This window comes from Mustela putorius, unplaced genomic scaffold, assembly GCF_011764305.1.
Source record: "Mustela putorius furo isolate JIRA1106 unplaced genomic scaffold, ASM1176430v1.1 tig00000580_pilon_pilon_pilon, whole genome shotgun sequence".
Classification (NCBI taxonomy): Eukaryota; Metazoa; Chordata; class Mammalia; order Carnivora; family Mustelidae; genus Mustela; species Mustela putorius.
In genome coordinates, this window is record NW_025421423.1 from 4,555,121 (window position 1) to 4,577,788 (window position 22,668).

The window sequence follows — 22,668 nt, forward strand, 5'->3', positions numbered from 1 at the left end:
ACACAGCCTGCCTGCAAAGGTCTGTGAGGGAAGGCAGTCTATCCGTGGAGCAGAGTTGCAAGACCGAGGTGATGGCCTGCCCAGAGACCCAGGCAGTCCTTAGGCTCCATCTGACTTGCAGATTTGCTTCTGGTTCCTGGGAACCACCTCTGGGTGTTGTCTCTGGCCGGCTGCTACCAGTCCTTGATGGCTCAGTGCAAGGTGAACGCGGATGGTCACACACTTGGCCTCCAGCTCCACTCCAGTGCACAGCCTGTGACCTGGCTTATGTAGTCCCTGTGCCTCTTTGCTGGGAAGAATGAAGACGAGTGAGATGATAGAATGATAATTGTTGGACATTTTTACAAAGCTTTTGCCTATTCATTTCATGTGTCTGTACAGCCAGCCTATGAGGTAAAGTAGATTTTATTAACCTCATTTTAAAAATGAGGACACTGGGGTCTAGAGAGAGAAAGTGACTTGCTCAAGGTCATAGAACTAAGTGGTAGCTTGGGGACTTGAACCCAAATCTTCTGACACTAAGAACCATGCACCCCTGCTTCTTTAGCCTTCCTGCATTATTGCCACATTTCCTTATCCCTGGAGTCCTCTGGCCCCCAACTCCCCCCAAGGCCAAGGTTTTATTGTATTGTTTCATGAAGCTAATTGCTAGTTTTTACATAAAGGTTTTATTTTATGAGCTCCAAATTGCCCAAATTAGATTTTATTAAGCTCACATGTATGATTTTCCTTGTTTTTATTAAAATTAAGTTCACTCATTTGCCATTTGCAAAGGAGTTTGAAATTAGGATCACTTTGTATCCACGGAAACACAGGGAGAATCTTATATGTGATCAGACTTTTACCCGTAGAATGAGGAAAAAAAAAAAAAAAGGCAGCTGGTAATTAGGTGCGTAACTCATAGTCAAGCTCCTGGAGCACAATGGGTCTGCTCTTCTGCTTTGTGGCTGATGGTTTATGACAACTCTTTCTGGCTCGGCTGTGTGGGAGTGGGGCAGGGGTGGTGCTGGTTGGGTAGGATGGAGGGGTGAGAGGAGCTGTTATCAGTCCCAGCTCTGCCCCTTGCTCATGCTGTGGCTTTGGGAAATGCATATCTCTTGCTTTGGGTCTCAGTTTCCTCATCTATACAATGGGGGAATTTAGGGAGTTAGGCTTAGAAAAATTTTTATCCTTTGTCTCAATTCTGACTACTGGTAGTAGTAGTCAGATGGGAAGAGTTTTAATGCCATACCTGGATGCAGCCGAAAAATGCATTTGATTAACTAACTCATTCAGCAACTATTAATTGAGCAACTGCTAAGTACCAGGGACTCTTCTAGTTGCTAGGGATAGGTGAACACACCCGAAGAGGCTTCCGTTTTCAGGAAACAGCAATAGTAACAACCATAAAAACAAACAGCTAAATAACTTAAAATTTAAGAATGATGGTATTACAGGAGATAAATCAGAGAAAGTGATGCTATGTTAGGTTGGGGGTGGGAGGGATCAGCAGAAACCTCTGTGAGAAAGTAATCTTTGAGCAGAGACTTGAATGACAAAAGAGGTCCAGTCAAGGGGAGATCTGGTTGCAGCAAATGCTCAGGGCACAGGCCAGATGGGAGGGGGTCAAGTTCAAGGAACAGAGACACGGCCAAGTTGGCTGGTGAGATGAAGGTGGGCTCAGAGCCGGAGACAGTAGCTAGATGGTGATTGATTAGTTATTTCTGCTCTTGGCGTGGGAGGGGAGAGTGTTGCTAATGTGTGCTCCCTGCTTGCAATCCCTGGTCTAAATGATCCCAGCAATGATATTTCAGGAATCTGCTAGCAAAAGCTTCTTTCTGGTACAGGGTGTGGCTCCACTTGTGTGACTGGGGGAGGGTCCCCCTTGGAAAGAGGGTGGCATTTGAGCTGGTCTTTCAAAGATGCTCATTTCCAAACCAGGGGGTGACACGCCCCTCCCCAGGGCTTCCAGTTCTGTCCTGTGAGTCTGGAATATGCTTCTCCAGCAACTTAGGCAAGAGATACAGCCTGGTTTAGATCAGGAGGACTATCGGTGGAGGCAGAGAAACTGGGCCCAAACCCAGGCTTTCCTGTTCATTAACCATGTGACTGGGCCCTTGGCTTTAATTTTTCTGAGCCACAGTTCCCTTGTCTTTAAAATGGAGCAGTACTAACATTTACCTCTCAGAGGACTGTGAGAATGAAACAATAAATTAGCACATAGGATTTATAAAATGTGATATCAGCCTTTAACACTTATGATTTACATATTAGTTATACTTATACTACGAAATAGCACTTGGTTTTACAAATGGCTTTTCTCCTTAGAAGGCCTCCGACACCAGCCCCTCAAGCGAATTGGATATTTTCCCTTGAGTGTAAATTGTCACAGCTCTTATGGAAAGTAATTAGCAGTATGCATTATGCAATGGCCTGGAAAAAAAAAAAGTCTGTTTCTTTTTGTCCAGGAATTCTACTTCTTAGAAGTTATACAAAAAGAACGAAGTAGACTTCGACTTCGGCTTCTGGCTCTGATGCAGGAGCTGGAAGCAGCCCTCTGCTCCTGTTCAGGACTAGAAACACTGAATGGGATACAGAAGACAAGTTGTGGACGTTCACTCACTGAATGGAATAATATGTAGCAATGGAAACGAAGAGGAACTGCAAGGAGCAGAGACGCGTGAATCTCACAGACATAACGCTAGGCAAAAGGAACGGGATGCAAGGTCTGTATGATTTTATATTTGAATTTTCTAGAAAATTTATTTTATATGTACAATTTATATATAAAATGATATGTATTATATGTGAAATGTGTACTTCAAATATAAATTCATGTAAAGATTCTATATAAAGCTATGTCTAAGATATAAATACACATCACACGTATGAGTACAAAAATATAAGTAAACATACAAATATAATATACACTTACATTTATACATAAATATATCATGTTTTCCATACTAAAGAAATGCAGTATATAAATACAGTATTATAGAAATATTTGCATTTTTATAAATTCACTTTCTTGGTGTTGCAGGTTAGGATAACGTTACTGGGGGGGTGTCGTGGCGGGATGTGGGATCCAAGAGGAGTGGGGGTTCTGGTAATCTTTCCTGTCTTGATGTAGGTGCTGGTTCTATGGGGTACGCACTTTGCGAAACGTCATTAAACTGTACACTTTTGATTTGTGCATTTTTCCATATGTATGGTTCACTTTAATGAGGAAAAAGTTTAGGTAATTAAAAAAGGAAATAATTGGGTGTATAGATAAAGATGTGTGAATAAAGAGTTTGCTTGCAGCACCACATCTAATGGTGAAAACAGAAATAATGTAGCAGCCCCAAATGGGAAATTCTTCTTAAACAATATGGTAATGATACTGTCTTTCAAATGGTGTTTTCAAAGAATTTTTAACCCTGTGGGGGAATTCTGAAGTTACGCTGTTAATGGAATGTAGTGTTATGATCCCTGGGTGCAGAATTGGAGTCTGGGTTATGACTGGAAAGCTTCTCAGCTCTGGAGGACGGAGGGGAGTGGGAGAGGCTGAATGTGGGGTGAATCCTCTTCTGCTCGGCATCTGCTCACCCCATATTCGAGGGCAGGGGAACAGATCTCATTTCCCGACCTTGCTCTTCCTTTTTCTCGTCTTGCAAAGCCCCCTCATCTCTCAGCAGCTCCCCAGAATCTCTTGGGAACCCCCGGGCAGCGGGCCTGTCCTCCCGCCCAGGGTCACTTCCCTTCCCCAGTGGGGCTCGAACCCTGGGAGCCATCTGGTCTGAATAGCTCCCAGAGGACCCTCAGACTGAGTCCAGATGCAAGGCATGGGGAACAAGGGACACGTATTCCTCCCTGCCCAGTGTTTACAACACTGCTCCTGCCCACGAAGTTATGAGCGCTGTGTGTTATTAGCAACCCTCTCCACCTCTCTCACCACTTGGCTGCCCGCCCTACCCCAGGCCAGTTTTGGATTTAGGATGGCTGCCCCCTTGATGACACCAGGAGCTGGGAGGGACTTTACCATCATCACGTGCGAGAGCCCGATTCCATTCCCATTCGAGCTGCCTTCTGCCCCCATCTTCCTCCCTAAAACAATGGGAGTAGGGTGGGGGGGAGCCCTTTCCAAATTTTCTACAATGGGTTTTTATTACTTTTATTGTAAAAATGATTAAACAATGTTCTTTATCTCTGCGAGTGCTCCAGAGTGGTGTTTCTCAGGTGTTAACGTGCTTTGCCTAGAAATCACCTGGGAGATTGTTCGTGCACATTGTGATTCATTAGGGGTGCGGTGGGGTCGGGAGGGGGTGGGGGGGACGTTGCAGCTCTAGGGGGTGCTGCTGATGCACACCTCACTCTGAAGAACAGAGTGATAGAGGATAGCTATGATCCGTCTCCTTGCTTTTCATTGCCCCCCGACCCCAATGTTTTACTGGTCTTCACATTAATGAATGATGGTTTGGTAGGAAGTTTCCAAGAAATTTGGGATCTACACTTTGGAGGTTATTCCTTTAGAGGTCAGGTTCTCAGATTTGAGCTCCCTTGCTTGCCAAGCAGATACAGCATGGTGAGCTCACAGAAAGGGACCTAGACAAAAATCGAGGGGCCGGGACTTCAGCGCCAGCTGTGCCAGTGACTCAGTTTCCCCCAGTTCAGTATAAAATGTTGGTAAAGAATAATTTTCATGATCCTGTAAAAGGGGTGTCATGAAGTTAGGGAGTGCCCAGTCACTGAGTCCTCACCTAAGAGGCTCGAGGGCCACTTACTGGGGTGTCATAAAGGGTGTCATAGAGGGGAGGGCGGTGGAGAGACCTGGACTTCCCTGACTGCAGTGAGTCTCACCTAGCTTTCACTTTCAAGTTCCATTTCAAGTAAAGTCTGTATTATGTCTTCTTGGGAAGATGTACAGGAAAATACTGAAGCTATGTTTGTGAACTATTTGTTTTATTATTCAAAATTGCAGGATCAAGCAGTGCTAGGTTGGGAAGGTTGCTTAAAGACCCGTAGTCCCATTGCTGCCCTGAGGCGCTCTGTAGGAGCCCTGGGGCTCTGGCAGGAAGGGGCTCCCAAGTTCCAAGGGGACCAGAGCTTCTGTGATACTCTCCGGAGCTCGTGGGGGAGCTGGCCCTGGTTGTCTGGACTGAGGACACCTCCAGGGACAGGGGATGACTCCAGGCAGCCTTTTCACCACTAGGTGGGTCTGATTGTTCATGAATTCTCTCAGGTGAGCAGAAAGCTGACTCCCTGTGGCCTTCACCCTTTGACCCAAGGTCTAATGCAGGTGTTTTCAAACACCCTGATGACAAATATCACTTGGGAAGCTTATATAAAATTCAACCCAACTCCAACCCACACAAAATAGATTCCCAAGCCCTTCCTGGGGATTGGATTTGATGGGGCTGGGAAATTTTTTGTTTCAATAGCCATACTTCCCTTCCTTTAGGCACATGATATCAATGAGGGAGGCATTTGGATAAAAAAAACTCATTCCTTTGATGTGAGGAGAAAAATCCACTACTGAAAGTGGCACATAAAGGCTGACTTCTTTATTTGATAGTTATCACATGAGCTGGTAGGTGATATGTTGCTTTCATCTGAACTTAAATATGAGATACATATATATCTATGTATACATATACATAGATATATATATCTATATACATAGATATATATATTTCTTCTTAATGTTTTAAAATGCCTTTTTCTCTGTGATAGTGAGAAAGATACATGAGGCTCTTGGAAGGCAGATAAAACTGAACAAAGGATTGACAAAGAAAATATTAAAATATAAAAATAACCCACTATTGTAGTTGTGGTTAGTAGTCGCAAAATTGAAGTCAATGTCCAATATTCAGTTTAGTTGATTCACTTTTTTTTTTATCAGACCTAAAAAGAACTACAAAATGCCCATGTACTGCAATGCAGCACTTTCCCTCCTAGAATTTTAAAGGAAATCATTCAGGAGAAGATAAAGAGACTTATGGACCAAGGTGCTCATCGAAGCATTATTTATAATTCTGATAAAATTATGAACAAATTCAATGTCCAACAACAGAATATTAAGCAAATTGAGATATAATCACAAATGAAATATTATACAGCTATTGAAGTGATTAGAAAATCTGTATATCATCATGCATCTGTATGCTTATGACATTCAATGTAGGTTAGCAGAATGAGAATTTAGTCCACTTATACTTTTTTTGGTCTATGGCCGAGTATTAGAAGAGGACATGGGAAAAGCATACTTCAGTTAAATAATTATTTGCTAAATAAATTTATATTTAAACTAGTGTCATTGGGATGCCTGAGTGACTCAGTCAGTTTAGTGACTGACTCTTGGTTTCAGCTTGGGTCACGATCTCAGGATTGTGAGATCTGGTCCAATGTTGGGCTCCGTGCCTAGCACAGAGTCTACTTGGGTCTCTCTCTCCTTCTCCCTCTGCCCCTTCCCCCTGCTGTTTCTCTCACTCTCTCTAAAATAAATACATAAATCTTAAAAAAAAAAAAAGACAGTGTCATAAATATAATATTGTGATAATAAAGCCAATGGACAACTCCATTTAGAAGAAGCAGAGGATAAGACCTTGATAAATATCCATTGAAACCAAGGTCTCTACCATCTTTGAGGTGCTGGGGAAGGACCTTTTGGGTCTGCTGGTTCAACTTGCCAACCTTTGTAAGGATGGTTATTTTAGTCACCTTGACAAATGACGTTCTGTATCCTCCTTGACTTCGGCAACTGGTAAGCCGCCCAAGAAGTTTTCCTCAAAGTTCGCGTCTACCTTTGGGAGAGATCCAACGTTGGGTGGAGGGGGGGGTGTGGGGAGAGGCAGATGCTCAAAAGAGCAACTAGGAAAGCCAGACTTCCCATCTCAAATTTTGTTTTTTTCAGAGCAAAATTCTTTTGTTCAGAACAGATTGGCACCAACGTCTCAAAATTTGCATCAGAGAACCAAGATTCATGTTTGAGTAAAAACAAGGAGGCTAGCACAGCCTGTGTCTCAAAGGTTCCTCCTGCCCCCTCCCCACTCCCACCACTCACTCACATTCTCTAGTTCTAGTCTGCTAGGGGCCCAGAAGCACAACGAGTCCAATGGGGAACAACTTACTAAGGCGAGGGCCTCTGGAATAAAAGATGAACCTCAGGGCCAGGAGTGCAAGAGAGCAGTTCTGGGGGCTGGTGCAGGGGCCTCGGGTTCCCTCCATTTCCATGGTAGGCACCCTGCCCCTGAGGATTAAATTGACCAGGTTTGATCCTGAATAAATGGGGTAGTACTGGTTATTTTGGAATGAGCTGGACTGAAGTTGAAAGAGCACATATTTTGGAGTCAGAAAAGCCTGTATCCAGTCTTTGCTGTCTCTTCTTAGCGATGAGATCTTGAGCAATCACATCACCTTTCTGGGCCTCAGTTTCCTAACTCATGAAATCGGAAAATAATCCCTGTCTTGTACAACTCACAGAGGTAGTGGAAAGATCCTTTAAATAATAAATTAAAAGTACTTGATAACTGTAAAATATTATGCCTGTTAATTATTTTAGTAAGTAATAATGGCTATAGTGACATTGCAATTCTGAATTTTATTTTGGGGTCTTGAGTATCGATCCCCACAGGCTCATGATTATTTAAGGGCTGATTTATGAGCTGCCATGTACTCAGGTTATGGTAGAAATTAAATTTCTTTTCCATCTGTGCTCATGCGGCTGGGGCTGCAGGTGAGGGTGGTAAACCAGGCGGTCAAAGTATCTGAGGAAGGAGCCTGCTCTAAGAAAGCCAGACTAGACACTGTAGCCTTTGTTTATCCTTAGTCTTTGCTTATTCAAAATCCTTGAGTTATATATAAAGAGGATATACGGGCCAATGCCATAATGATAGGAAGACATCTTGAAGTCCCTTGCGAGAGTGATGGATGACAGAAGTGTCCAAGTTGCTCAGATGAGGAACTGACTACGCAAGGGGCTCCCCGTTGACCAGGTGGAAGCAGAGCCCCCCAGCACCAGGGTGGGTGGGACACACAGTGACCAAGACGGTGGGCACCTTCCATCTGAGCCCTCTCCACAGTATTTGTACCCCTTCCTTCCATTCTTCCCCTCCCCAGGTCTGAATTTCAAGGTCAGGGACCCTAAACCCTGAGAGATGAAAATCAGCAATTCATTGTCCCTCTTCCCTTTTGTCCTGTCCTCCCACGCCACAGTAATAGTGATGATGCCTAATGCACGTTTCCAGACATTACTCAAATGATATAATAATTTTTTTTTTTTTTTTTTTTTTTTGTAGAAGAACCAGATGACAGATGTGATATATAAGAAGAGTGGAGCTCTCCTTTCCCTACTCCTCCCCACCCCCGGAGGAAGTGTGATGTACACTCTTCTCCCCTTTTGATGCATTTACACTCGTACGCATGTTAATCACGTATCGTTTTGCTGCTTGCTGTTTCCACTAAGTAATATATTTTGGAGACCTTCCTGTTGCCGTATTTCTAACGCATTCTGCTTTCTGAACAATGGGTAATCTACTGTAATTTACTCACCTATGCCCCTCCCTTATTCATAGTAAATTAGGTTTTTAGTTTTTTGCTACTTCATACAATCCCATGGTGGGCATTCTTGGCCCCATATACATGAATTTGAAAAATGAGTTGTGTGGGGCCCAGGAAGAGCTCTAGGAGGGGATTGGCCACATCAATTGATATGTGCGTTTGAAATTTTGATGAATGTTCTCCAAAGGTCTTCATCAGGTGCCTTCATCAGTTTATACTCACAGTGTGTATGAGAATGTCTGTTACTTCACGTTTTTGCCAACTAATCTATCTTTCTACTTTGGATTAAAAAATTCTCTTTTCCCTGACTAATGCAGCTCTATATGAATATTAATTGTGTGTGAATTATTAATTTTCTGTGAATTGCCCGTTTATTTCCTTTGCCAATTTTGATAATTGAGTTGTCTTTTTCTTTTTGCTTTGTTAGAAACGCTATATGTTCTGGATAGTAATCCTTCATCTGAGTGTGTAATTTAATTTTTTCCCCACATGAACAGCTAATCGCTCCATGCTCACTTGTGGGTTAGTCCATCGTTTCTCTATTGAACTACTACCTCAATGGTATACTCAATTTTCATGTATACTTGACTTTGTTGCTGGCATTATTATTCTGACCCACTGATCTATTTGTTAGTATCTGCACCAGTGCTAGACCGTTTTAACTACTACAGCTTACCATGCATTTTGACATCTGGTAGGATAAGACCCAAATAAGAAATGCTGTTGAATTTAGACTGGAATGGCATTGAGAGATAAATGTGGGGGAAATCAGGGTATTTTCAATACCAAATCTCCCCCAATAGATTTACAACTTAATTTGTCTAGGTTCTTATGTCATTTTTATCTCCAAATAGATATTGCACACTTAAAAATTATATTTGTTTTCTAGGAATTTTATGGTTTTTGTGTAAAATGAGTTCTTTTAAAATTATTAGTTCCATTACTAGTATACTAGTATATTGAGATGCTATTGGAATAAGCATATAGATGTGTCTCTCCATAGTTTTTAAGTTTTTTTCTTATTAGTTCTGGTAGTTTTCTCTTGGTTCCCTTGGATTTTTTTAGGTGGGTATCAGAAAGGGTATCATCTCCCAGTTTGTTTTGCTTGTTTATTACCTGTTTTTTTCCCACTAAGCTGTCACCCCAGAAGAACAGGTCCCTCTCTGCCTGGGCACTGCCTTATGTCACAGAGTAGATGCTTGGGGCATACTTAGGGAACAGAGACGCATTTGGTTTTCATTTTGTTTTTTCCAGACAAGGGGCGTGGGAGACAGTATCTCTCCGTCTCTTTAGCTTGGGAACAAGTTGAATTTTGTTGTCTTCACTGCATGCGAGTGGGCTGGCTCAGGATTCTAACACTGAAGTGCCAGCCCCTGCGTGTGCAAAGTGAAGACAATGAAAGTGCTCATGTCACGGTGTTTTTAAGCGCACTAAATGAAAAATGTATACCAAGCATTTCTCACTGTGGGATACGTGTAGCTAGCCCATGTCCAGGAAATGCTTACTGTCTTTTTAGTCCCTCATGAAACGTGGAGGGGCCTTCCTGAGCCTCAGTTTCTTCTCAGTGTCCGAGGCAGAAAGGAATCCCTGCCCTGCAGAATCACGGGGTGATATGGGATCAAAAGACAGCATGGAATTTGAAAACAGTGACGTGTCATGAGAATATTGTGATTATTTCCTGCATTGCCCAAGAAAGAGCCCCTTCAGTGAAAAGAAGCTGGGAAGCAGTGTGTCCTGTGGCAGAGAATAGACCTGGGGCTGGACCATCCTTCGCTCACGGTGTTTACCAGCTGTGTGACTTTCGGCAGATCACAAACCCCTCTGACCCTCATCTTCATTGTTATTACTGTTCCTTCTGCAAAGTGATAATAACACCTGTTTCACGGGGTTACCGTGGGGATTAAATGAAAAGGAATACATAAAGACCCAGTTTAGCATTTTTCACAGAAGTGGGTATTTAATAAATGATACCTATTAATATTATATTTGTATGAAAAGGATTGGCAAGCCATGATTTAGAACATTCTCTTTCCAATTTTCCATCATCGAAATAATCACACTTCTCACATCCTCACTGGCAGATTTCACAGCTAGTGCATTCAGGAAAAGTTATTTATTTGAATAACAAATTCTTTGCCCATTTCCCAACCTGCGCATTGGAGCAGAGGTTAGTGGAGGTGGGCAGCGTGGGGTGGATGGAAGAAAGGGTGATGGCGGTCAGAAAGCTTACTTGGGTAGGGCCCTCGCTGGGTTCCAGGCATCCCCTCACTCAGCCTCAGCTTACAGATAAGAAAGCAGAAGCCCAGAGAGGCTAGGTAACTTGCCCAAGGCCACATACCTTTAGAGGTAGAGGCCAGAATTGAGTCAGCAGCTGGACTTCAGAATCTTCTACGACAATGGAAGAACCCTAAGCCTCCAGTGTGCTGCTTTTCATGGGTTTAGGTTACTTGCTCACAATACAGGCTTGACGAATGCTTTTTTGAATGAATGAAGAATCACTGAATAAATGCATAAACAAAGGTAGTCCTCCTCAGAAGATCCCCATAAACAAGACCATACGAGTATGCTGTGAGACCATATACTTATAGAAGCGTAGGAGTGTGCTGTGAACAAGACTACAAGGGACGCCCAAGAGAACCATGCCATTCACTTTCAGCCTGGAACTCTAGGTAATGATCACTCTTAGCATCTCTTCTTGGCATAGGTTTCCTCCTATTAATTATACTGACCCATGTGGTTGGCTGGCTGGCTGCTCAGCAAACCAAGTCTATGTTTCCCAGCTTCTTTCCCATCAAAGTGTGCTATGACAAGGATTCTTGCCAATGGGATACGACCGGAATGACGGGTATCACTTTCTGGCTGTGACGATTGAGAGGTAGGCGTGTGCCTTCTCCTTCCTTCCATTTTCCTCATCTGCTGATTGTAGGTGGGACATCCGGAAGCCCCAGAGAGGACAGAGCCACAATGTAGAAGGGGCCCAGGTCGTCGGAAGCCTCCTTGCCAACCAGCAACATCAGTGTTGGATGTTCCCATGAGCCATACGACATTTATGGTGTTAAACCACTGAAATTTGGAGATGTAGTCCAGCTCTGAACATAATTTCACTCAAACCCCTGATTCCTTCTGAATTATCGAATCTCCTCAGAGAGTTCTCACAGGTGAGTTTGTCTTGTTGTTGATAAGCCGTGAAAGCACAAATAATGAATAAAAAGCGGAGGCCGAAGAAGGACGCCCCAGAAGCTCCTTCTCACTGTCTACTGAGGGTCAGGAAATAGTCCTGACAATTTACGAAGCAGTTTTACCTCATCCTCTAACCCAGTTAGCGGTGTATTTGTTATTAAACCAGGAGGAGATCGATGTCCAGTTAAGGGGTTTCCCTGATAACTCAGGGGCAGTGTGGGGACTCCAGCCTCATCTCTCCGGCCGGGCATCCTCTGCTCTTTGGTCACAAAGAGGTCATAAACGTGCTGTTCTCCGGGGGAAAAGTTCCCTTTCGGGAAATATGGTGTGTAAAGATGGTTCCGACAAGTGCCTTGTCCTTTCCGTCTTTACACCTTTGTCTCTGCCAGCGTTTCTTTGGGATGGAGTGCCCCAAGCTTGTGATTAGAAACAGCTGCAGAAACAAGAGGAAAACATCTTCTAAAAATAAGTAGCGCCTTAGAACACAGTGTGCCAGGCCTTGTAGGAGGTGGATGGGGCGGCCTCTCCACAAGGAGAGCTCTGGTTCTCACACACAAGGTGACTGTTTCTGTTGGCAGCTGCTCCCAGGAGCCTCCATGAACTGGATCTCAGGACCGGGGGCAGAAACTCATCCTTCTACTCAGGAATGTGAAGACTTCCTTCAGGAGTTCGGACGGCTTCTAAGGTAGAGCCTAATTAGCCCGGAGATACTGTTAGTCAGTTATATGGTTGGTTCAGAAGTATTTAATGATACCGGAAAATGCTCACCAGGAAAAAAAAAAAAAATCAGGTCACGAAATAATATGATGCAGAATGGTCTAATCAAGAATTTATTAAAATTTGATACAGCCGCACACACATTTGGCAAAAAAGATCGAAAAAGAAGGCACCTCAGTGTAGCACGAGTTTTTTCTGGATGATGGGAGATCAAAGTTGAAATAAATTTATTTTTAAATTCCTTTCTGTCATTTTTAATTTTTGTAAAGTCAACATTCACTGTTTTTATAGTCAGAAAAAAAAATGCTGTCAGACAGAAGTAGAGGTAAGTTTTTCCTGAATCGATTTAATTTTGAGCTTTTTGCTCATTTTCCAATTATAGCTTTGTTAGGAAATAAAAGAAAATTAAATAAGCTACAGGAATTTTGTCAAAAATAATAAATTGCTATTAATGGTATAAATTATATAATAAGTTATCAGATTAAAATTGAAAGCCAGCATTACAGGTTATTCATATAATACCCCACTTCAAATGTTCCCATTTATTTGGAATCACCTAGCTTGCTTCATAGAGTTAAGATAACAGAGAACCAGTTTCATTTTGTCATTGTTGGGGTTTTGGTTTGGTTGGGTTTTCCTAAAAAATTGTACAAACAAACAAAGCCAACCCTCCACAGAGAAAATTAAGGAGCAAGCCAGATGACCGAACACAGGCAGATACTTTTGATGGAAAGTTAAGAATTACATTTTCTAAAGTGGTATTTATAAGAAAACAATCAAGTTCTTCCTACAGGTAAATGAACAAAGGCCAGAAGTGTCTTTTGTGCAATAAAAATATAAGGAATGAAATAACAAGTGGAGGCTAACCCTGACTGGCGAACGAAGCAGTCACAACACACACAGCTATGAGATGCCCCAAATGCTGACAAGAACGGTTGTGAAGATGGTCAACCTCTGATGGCCTTCCTGGAATCTCCTTAGAGATAGCCCTCGAGAGAAATCCCTACCAAGGAGACCCTTTCTTCCAGGTGTCTCCACTGGGAAAGCGAGCTGTGCAGATAACTCAACAGAACCAAAGGCTAAAGGAAGACAAAAACGAATTCCAGTATTTTCTCTGAGTGTAAGGAAAAAAGACCCGAAGAAAATCCTATGGTCAATGGACTAGGAAAGGAAGGAAACTCTGGCATTCCAACTTAAAGGAACACAAGGTAATGATTATACTCACAATGATGAGGACCACATCGAATTATGAGATAAATTTATTGTAAAATACCAAGTGTAAGAGAATATGCCATCCTATTTCTGCTATGACTGCTGTGATTTCAGTGTAAAATCACATGTGCCTACGATTGGGGATGGAAAGGAAGACAGAATGAAAGCGGTTGCATCTTGGTGAGGTCACATATGACCTTCCTCTTTGCTTAAACATATAAAAATATATATATTGTTTTGAATGCGTGTTTTATTTTTATTTTATTCATTTATTTATTATTTTTTAAAGATTTTGTTTATTCATTTGACAGAGATCACAAGTAGGCAGAGAGGTAGGCAGAGAGAGGAGGAAGCAGGCTCCCCCCTGAGCAGAGAGCCGGATGTGGGACTTGATCCCAGGACCCTGAGATCATGACCTGAGCTGAAGGCAGAGGCTTAACCCACTGAGCCACCCAGGTGCCCCTATTTTATTTATTTTTAAAGATTTTGTTTATTTGAGAGAGAGAGAGAGAGAGAGAGCATCCATGAGCAGGGGGAGTGGCAGGCAGAGTGAGAGGAAGAAGCAGGCTCTCCCCCAAGCAGGGAGCCTGATGTGGGGCTCAATCCCAGGACCCTGGGATCATGATCTGAGCCAAAGGCAGCCGCTTAACCGACTGGGTCATTCAGGTGCCACTGAATGCGTGTTTTAATGAAAAGAAAGAAGATTTATATTTCTGCTCATCTCCATAAACAAAGAGAAGTCTTCTAAGTGTGAGATCCTGTGCAATTTGAGTTGATGTAATTCTGCTTTAGAAATTAAAAAATGGGGCGCCTGGGTGGCTCAGTGGGTTAAGCCGCTGCCTTCGGCTCAGGTCATGATCTCAGGGTCCTGGGATCGAGGCCCGCATCGGGCTCTCTGCTCAGCAGGGAGCCTACTTCCTCCTCTCTCTCTGCCTGCCTCTCTGCCTGCTTGTGATCTCTCTCTGTCAAATAAATAAATAAAATCTTAAAAAAAATTAAAAAATGATTAAACAATGACTATAATTGGTTAATTATGCAAATATTAGTTAGGCTTCGTATTTGCTTTCTATGGCCTCGGTAAGAAATCACTACAAACCGGGTGGTTTAAAACAACACCTGTGTATTGTTTTATGGTGCTGTAATTCAAGAGTCAGACACAGGTCTCACTGGGCTAAGATCAGTGGCAGAGCTGTGTTCTTTCCAGACTCTCCAGGGGAGAATCCATTTCCTTGCCTTTCCCAGTGTTGGGGGGCTGCCTGCATTTCTCAGCTCGTAGCCCCTTCCTCCATTTTCAAGGCCTGCGATGGCCGATGGCCTGCTGAGTAACATTCCATCACGCCCACCCTCTCCTCTGCCTCTTCTTTTACTTTTAAGCACTCATGTGGTTAGTCTGGGCCCACCAGGATAATCTCCCTGTCTGTGGCCAGCTGATTAGAATCCAAATTGTCTCTGAAACCTCCATTCTCTTTCGCCAAGTGAGGTAACCCATGAATTGTTATTCTGCCTGCAGTAAGGTCCTCCTCGGTTCTAGAGGGGGCGCTAGTGGATATTGGGGAAGCGAGGAAAGGGTCCGAAAACGAGGTTCATGGTTAGGAGTTGAGAGGAAAGGGTCCGAAAACGAGGTTCATGGTTAGGAGTTGAGAGGAGCCGTGTAGGGGAAGACCCACAATCTGGTGTGGGCAGAGATGAGGGTCGTTGTAAACTAGAACGCAGACAGTTGGGAGGGCAGCATGGTCATGGGGTCCCGAGGGAGGCTCGTGGACTGGCATTAGGCTTGGGACTGGGCTTTAGAGGATAAGTAACATTTGGGTACAACAAGACGGCAAAAGAAGCCAGTGGTATTTCGAGTAATAGATATTAAATCAAAGCCAATGAAATAGCCATTTTCGTAGGGGAAACAGTCAAGTATTGACTTTTTTTTTTTTTAATATTTTATTTATTTATTTGACAGAGAGAGAGATCACAAGTAGGCAGGAAGGCAGGTAGAGGGAGAGGAGGAAGCAGGCTCCCTGCTGAGCAGAGAGCCTGATGTGGGGCTCGATCCCAGGACCCCGGGATCACGACCTGAGCTGAAGGCAGAGGCTTTAAACCACTGAGCCACCCAGGCACCCCAAGTATTGACTTCAACCTCATGCATCAAAACAAAAGGCACAGAGGCAAAAGGTGGCAGTAAGTGTCATAGGAAAAACTCTGAAGACCTCTTCCTACCTCCTTTCTTACTACCTTGGTCAGAAATTTCCAGTTTGCTTGTTTGTTTTATCAGCTGTTCCCACTCTTATTTTTCCTTGCACAGTTTCCAAGGCGTCAGTTATGTAGTTCCCTTCTGAGAAAAGTAACCTCTTCGCAATTTTTTTATGGCTTGCAAAGCTTTATGCTTTGAGCAGAACAAGTTCTGCTGTTTTGATTGGACCAGCTGGAGCTGAAGGCTGCCTAGCAGAGAACTCCTTCTTGGATCCTGATCACCAGCCCCATTGGATGGCACCTGCTTAGAAAAGTCAAACAGGAGAGACCCAAAGAAAGCAGACACTGTAGGGGGGAGGAGGGAGGGGGGAGGGGAGGGAGGGAGGCTGAGAGCTGCTCTTGCTGTGTCCTTCCAATATGTTTCCGTTATGGAAGATTTCCTGAACGTGTATCTGTGTCTCAAGGTCAATGAATATAGTGTTTGGCCTGTTTCACGGAGGAAACCTGTGGCCTCACCAAACTGCTGAGTCTGTTGTGCCTGCAGGTTATTTTGGTTATTATGATTTCCAGATTGAGTTATTTGTGAGTTAAGGACAGTCCTTTGGGGAGCCAGGTGCTTCTCTTTTACCCTTACCACAGGTAGCTCTTATTTACTGACTTTCAGAAAGTCACCCATAGAATTTTTTTCTTCCAAGTTCTGGATACTCTGTATCATATCATCCTATCCTATCCTATCCTATCCTATCATATCATAACATGTCATGTCACTTTATTGGTCTTGATTCACAAGGGTGAGGACAGTCCTGAAAGCCCTGATCTAAAATCCAGAGAACATAGGACCTCCTGGATGGTGGCATTGTATGGCCTCAGCCTCAGTTCTCAGTTCTCTATGGCAAAAATGGAAAGAAATGGTTAGAATGAATTACAAGCCTCTGCATTCACATTTGTCTGTTTTTTTTCCCTTTCCAAAAATAGAATGTTATTAAAATTCAAAGCAGAGGAGGAGTCATGAGTGTCGCTGAGTTACAAGGCAGGCAAACGCCTTAAGAAAGAAAATAGTAGACTAGTTAATAAATTAATTCAGGAAAGAAAAAAAAAAGGTAACTAAATGAAAGGAGACACCTCTAGATGGTATTATTAGTAATCACTGTGATAAGATGGAATAAAATAGAAGCGGACAGGAAGGCTAGAGAAAAGAAATGGTTTCCAAAAAGTGTCTCAGAAATTTAGAAACAGGAAGATTTTGGATCAGCCCCTTTTTATAATCACAAGCTTCAAGGAATTATAAAAAGGACATTAGAAACAATAACCAGCAAACTGGAAATTATTACCAGCCAACAGGAAGAAAAATTAGGTTCACAGAAAAGAGGGAAAAGGCAGCTAGAGCCAAGGAATTCCGTAAGCTGGGCTTTCACACAAGAGAGAGCCCTGAGGACTGGCAGAGGAGGGATGTTCCCCAGGGTACAGGTGAACTTGAAGGAAGTGAAAGAGGAAACAGGAAGAGCACAAAGAAAATTCTTGTAATACGGTTCCCAAAGAACTACAGTAGGAACAACTCAAGGACATCCACAAAAAGTAACCCTACATAATTAGTGGCTCAAAATTCCTGAAGTCCGCATGGAAAGAAAAGATTTTAACAACATATGGAAGAAGAAAAATGCCATCCTGTACAGCTCAATAGAAACAAAATACGCCATAGTTAGCAAAAGCCACTCCTGGAGAAAGCAAAATGTATGGTTCCTGAGTACGTACACACTGGTAGTACACCAACCCAAACAAGAACGTAGCCCCAGGGCAGGTTTCCAGCCAAAATACATTGTTGCATTCAGAGATTTTCATACAGCCAGAAAGTCCACAAAAAATAATCAGTCTTGGTGCTGAAAGAAAACGTTCAGAGCTCAGAAAAACTTGTTATTCTCTTATTCCAGGTGGGGTTAAGACGAGGACTGTGCTAGGGAGGGTCATCAACCATCCTGGGTTGGCTTGAGATGTGGGACTTGGTGTGCTCCAGCCAGGTGGCCCGGAGCAAACCGGGACGGTGGGTCACCCCAGCACTAGTTTCTTCCACGTGACCACACAGCGAAGCTGGTTGGGTTCACACGGTCAGTAAAATTAAGACAGAGAATTCTCTGAGCTCTTCCAGTACTGCAGTTTCAAGTTTGTTGTTTTCTCCTGCCTTCTAGGAAAATATTCCTCAAATATTCAGCATTTGGTGGTTCATTCACGCATCCGATTAAATATTGACTGTGTGCTTTTTCATGCCTTGGGATGGGTGTGTAGTTACAATGACAAACACGCCCCTGCCTTCATGGGGCTCAGAGGCAGAGTGGAGGGCAGGGTATGAGAGAAACAAACACAACTATGCATATAATTGGAAATGTGATAGGTGGTCTGAAGGAGACCAACAGAGTGGTGTGCTTGAGAATGCCATAGAACATGTAATTTCCACCAAAGGAGGGGAGTTCAAATCAGAAAAGCCTGTCCCAAGAAGTGGTCTGAAAGCACAGACCTGCAGAATGGGAACAGAGAGGAGCCAGAGGAGGAGCGGGGGGAAATGAGTGTGTGGAGATGGAGGGCAGGATGTTCCAGGCAGAATGTGCAAAGATCCTGAGGCAGGAAGGAGCCTGGTGGGTTGAAGGACTTGAGAGAAGGCGAATGTCTCTCTTCCATTAAGGGGAAAAGAGAAACACTTTACCCTTCAGCTGGAAGAGCCAGGAGTACACGGAGTGATGGTGGTCAGCGTGGTCTAGCAGAGTTGGTGAGAGAGAGAGAGAGAGAGACAGAGACAGAGAGAAGAGGTTGGGGGAGAGATCCAAGAAACAAAGGCTAAAGATCAGTAGATAGTGACTCTTTTTGCCCGAACTCTTCTTATAACATCTAAAGAAATCAATATAACTGCCCCGGGGTCTCTCCGATGGACACACAGTATAAAAAGCTTTGGGACACAGATGCAAGAAGCTCTGAAACAGAGCTGAAAATAAAAAATGACAGAGACTTAGGAGGATGAGTGGTGGAGGATAAACCCCTACTTAATCTGAGATTTGCAAAAAGGAGGAGAAAAAAAAAATACAAAGGTCGTTTTTAGCTATACTAAGCGCCAGAAGAAGGAGAAGAAGGGGGGGGGGGTCTTAAAATATGAGCAACATTTTGGCTAGCAGATGGTCTCATGCCAAGACGACCCAGAAATACCTAAATATTGCTTCACGGTCACCTTAAGAGGCCCCCAAAAGAGAGACACCTGAGGGACTGTGACAGAGGAAAGCAGTTTATTCTTTAGCTAATTTTTTTTTTTTTTTTTTTAAGCCTAAATGAATCCATAACCTGTTAATTGCTCAGGATAAACCTGTAGGGAGGATTTTTCTATGCTTCTAAACAACATCTTTGGACCTATTGAAGGTTCTAAGTAAAATCCCTGTGAAAATGTTGAAATATGCTTTACAATTTTTAAGATGAAACAAAAATGGGAGTCCTGTCTGAAGTCCTGGATTCCAGAAATCCATTATCACACTGACAGGCTGGAAGGAGGACCTACCAGAAGGATGGGATTCAGCAATGTTAGGAGAAGCCAGCGCGACGGAAGAGGGGCCAGAAAAGGCTTCTCTGTGCAAGAGTCCAGGCTGGGGCTGGCGGGGGGGCTGCCCTGGTCTAGAGGAGCACCTAGGGATGGGCGCAGAGGGCGGTGTGGCCTCAGCCTGGGAGACTTCCTCCGCGCAGTCCTCCATCAACCGCCCCTCTCCACGGGGCTCCTGCGAGCTCTCTCTGCTGGTTCAGGTCCAGGGCTGCGGCGCATGCGCTGAGCCAGGCGCTTGTCCTGTTCTCTTTTGCTTGTAAGGTGCCAACAAGGTTCCGTAACACAATGATGAGAAGCTTTCTTCCTATGGTCAACCGAATCTTTGGGCGCATACATGCCAAGCAGCACAGGGAAACATAGAAAGGAAATGCAAGTTCCTAACAGAAAAATTCAGAAATGATTTTAAGCCCGAGGAAGTCAACACATGGTTTGGACTTTCAAATATAATTTGAATGGTGATGGTGACCTGAATTTTTATCCTAGTTCTTGCTATAAAATTCCCACTGGGCTTTTGTTTTACACGCTTGGAAGAAATGCTGAAAAGTTTTATATGGCAAGACAGAATAAACAGAAAGCCACTAATGAAGTCAAAAATCAGAGAGGGTGAGTTCAGGCAAATTGTCAGCGTTATTGAAAAGCAGTGCGGGTCACATGGTGCTAACAAGAAATAGAGCAGACACACAGCCTTTGGAGTTAGAAGACCTTAGTTTGAATCACACGCTGTCCCTTAGTGTCCAGGTTGGGGTTGTCATATAAAGGGGTTGCCGATAGTTATTTGAGTAGGATTAAATGAGATGATGAAAGCAAAACATTTAGCACAAGGTCAAGCATATAATAAATACTCAAATTTATTATTATTGCTGTTATTATTATTGCTATAATTTTAGGATGCATGAAATCATGTTGAGAATCCTCACTATCAACTGACTAAAAAAATCACTTTAATAATAGACCCAACAGGCAACAAGGTCTTAAATTCACAGGCCTCGTAAATATCTCGAGAAGCCAGCCAATGAAGTCTCATCTAGTCAAATCACCTTTATAAGCCGAGAGACAATGTCAACATCAAGCCAAAGTGTTAGGGACTGAATGTTTATGTCCACCCCCCACCCCATGCATATGTTGAAATCCTAACCCTCAATGTGATAGTATTGGGAGAAGTTCCACCCTCATGAATGGGAATAGTGCCCTAACAAAAAGAGATGGCGCACAACTTGCCTCTCTCTCTCTGCCCCCTGCCAGGTGAGGCTACAATGAGAAGACAGCCGTCTACAAATCAGGAAGCGGGTCCTCACCAGATGCCAGATCTGCCGGCACCCTGACTTTGGACTTCCCAGCCTCCAGAACTGTGAGAAATAAATGCTGTTGAAGCCACCAAGGCTGTGGTAATTTCTTATAGTATCCTGAACTGACTAAGATACTAAGACAGTAAGAGTCTAAAAAAATAAGAAGACAACAATACTGGCCCAGTTGCTTAGAGGTGATAAATTTATGCAGTATTTAAGTATGTAAGAAACAGCACTAGATAATATCACCTACTTAGAATATGCAAAGCTAGAATGTCTCTGCCAAAAGGCAGGCAATGACGAGGTTTTAATGAAAAGAACAAATGGGATAAGATGACAACAAGGAAAAAGAAAAAGCTAATAATAGATTAAGAATTAATCTCAAAAAAGATGATGTTCACATAAAAATAAGTTTAAAAATGCACACTATTTTCACAACCAGAGAAATTAAAATAATTTATTAAAAATATTGATAGCATCTAAAAATCTCCCATGCCGGTAGAACACATGTGTGGAAGTATTGACAAGATTATGCTATGGAAAGATTTGTTTTAAAGCAATTAAAAAGTAGTAGTAATAAACACGAAAACAATATAGCCAATGAAAACAGCAATCTTGAACATTGGAAACAGGTCAGAAAGGAACACAGATATACAGAGAGCAGATATAATGCAGCACGCATACCCATTTCTTTTTCTATTTTGTTTTTTTACATGTGCCCATTTCCTAAGAGGTACTTTGGTTTTGTAGGAATTACGAATCCATGAATTCAAGACAGAAATATGAAACCAAGAAAATGCATAACATTTGCACCAAGTTGGGTGATGGTCTCTTTAGATACATGACTTGACATAAATTGCAAACATTTTGGGTTTTTTTGTTTGTTTGTTTTCTTTTGTTTTGAAGACTATAAGACAATGATGTGGAAATCTCAATATAAAATCTATGTTGAGAGATTCACCTAAAATCTATGTTGAGAGATTTATTCACCTTTCCATCTGAAATCGGAAAGCTGTCCATGAATGCGGAACAAAGTTTAAACTCCGAAGTTCTGTGCTCTTCTCTGGTTAAGAGCAGATGCCCTGAATCAGGCTCGCTGGATTGAAATCCGGCTCTATCACTGATGCGTGCTAGCTGTGAGAACTGGAAGAAGCTACTCTTTAGTCCTTAGTTGATTTCATCTGTGACATAAGGACCATCTTGTGTGATCGCACAGTGCCGGGTGCATGGTGAGTGCAGAGACCAACCACATTTATCATCCGGTCCTCTCCCTGCATGTTCAGTCTTCTCTTCTTGCACGCTTCTTTTATTTATTTATTTATTTATTTATTTATTTATTTATTTATTTATTTTTAAAGGTTTTATTTATTTACTTGAGAGGATGGGGGTGCAGAGGGAGGGAGAGAATCTCAAGGAGACTCCATGCTGAGCACAGAGCCAGACACAGGGCTCAATCCCACCACTGTGAGATCATGACCTGAGCCAAAATCAAGAGTCAGACACTCAACTGACTTAGCCACCCAGGTGCCGCTCTTCCTGTATCATTCTTCTGGAAGAAGAGCCTTTTCCTGTATACACCCCATCATCTCCTGCCTCTGTCTTTAATCTGATGTTTTTAAAGGAAACTCAGGCTTATTAGAATTCCTACAGTTAAGCATCAAAACCTGGACTTGAACTCAACTTTGTTGAATAGCTGACTCCTGCTTTTATGCCACTTCTACTTCCCATCTTACGCTTACTTCCACATTGATGGACAAGGTTGTATCAGAAAAATCCCCATCGAAGAAAAGCTAGGGGAAAATATCTGTTTAAAGTTGTAGATGAACTACCAAGAAACCAGGATTTAAAGTGTCAAGATCCTTGAAAGAAGGAATACTCATTGAGATGAGCCTGCTATTCTGCATTGCTTTTCCTCTTGAAGCATTTGCTGTTTCATCAGAGGAAGTAGGCTAGCGGATGCCTAGTCCACGCCTACTGATTAGGAGACTCAGTATTATCACT

The 22,668-nt window shown here is 42.9% G+C and overlaps 1 long non-coding RNA gene across 1 annotated transcript; it reads left to right on the forward strand.

The window, feature by feature from the left end:
- The first annotated feature begins 2,453 nt into the window (after positions 1-2,453).
- On the forward strand, positions 2,454-20,892 carry LOC101691843. Its single transcript, XR_001178653.2, has 5 exons — positions 2,454-2,705; positions 8,259-11,678; positions 12,279-12,385; positions 13,211-13,625; positions 20,624-20,892. It is a non-coding gene; the product is annotated as an uncharacterized LOC101691843 (long non-coding RNA).
- Positions 20,893-22,668: the final 1,776 nt, after the last annotated feature.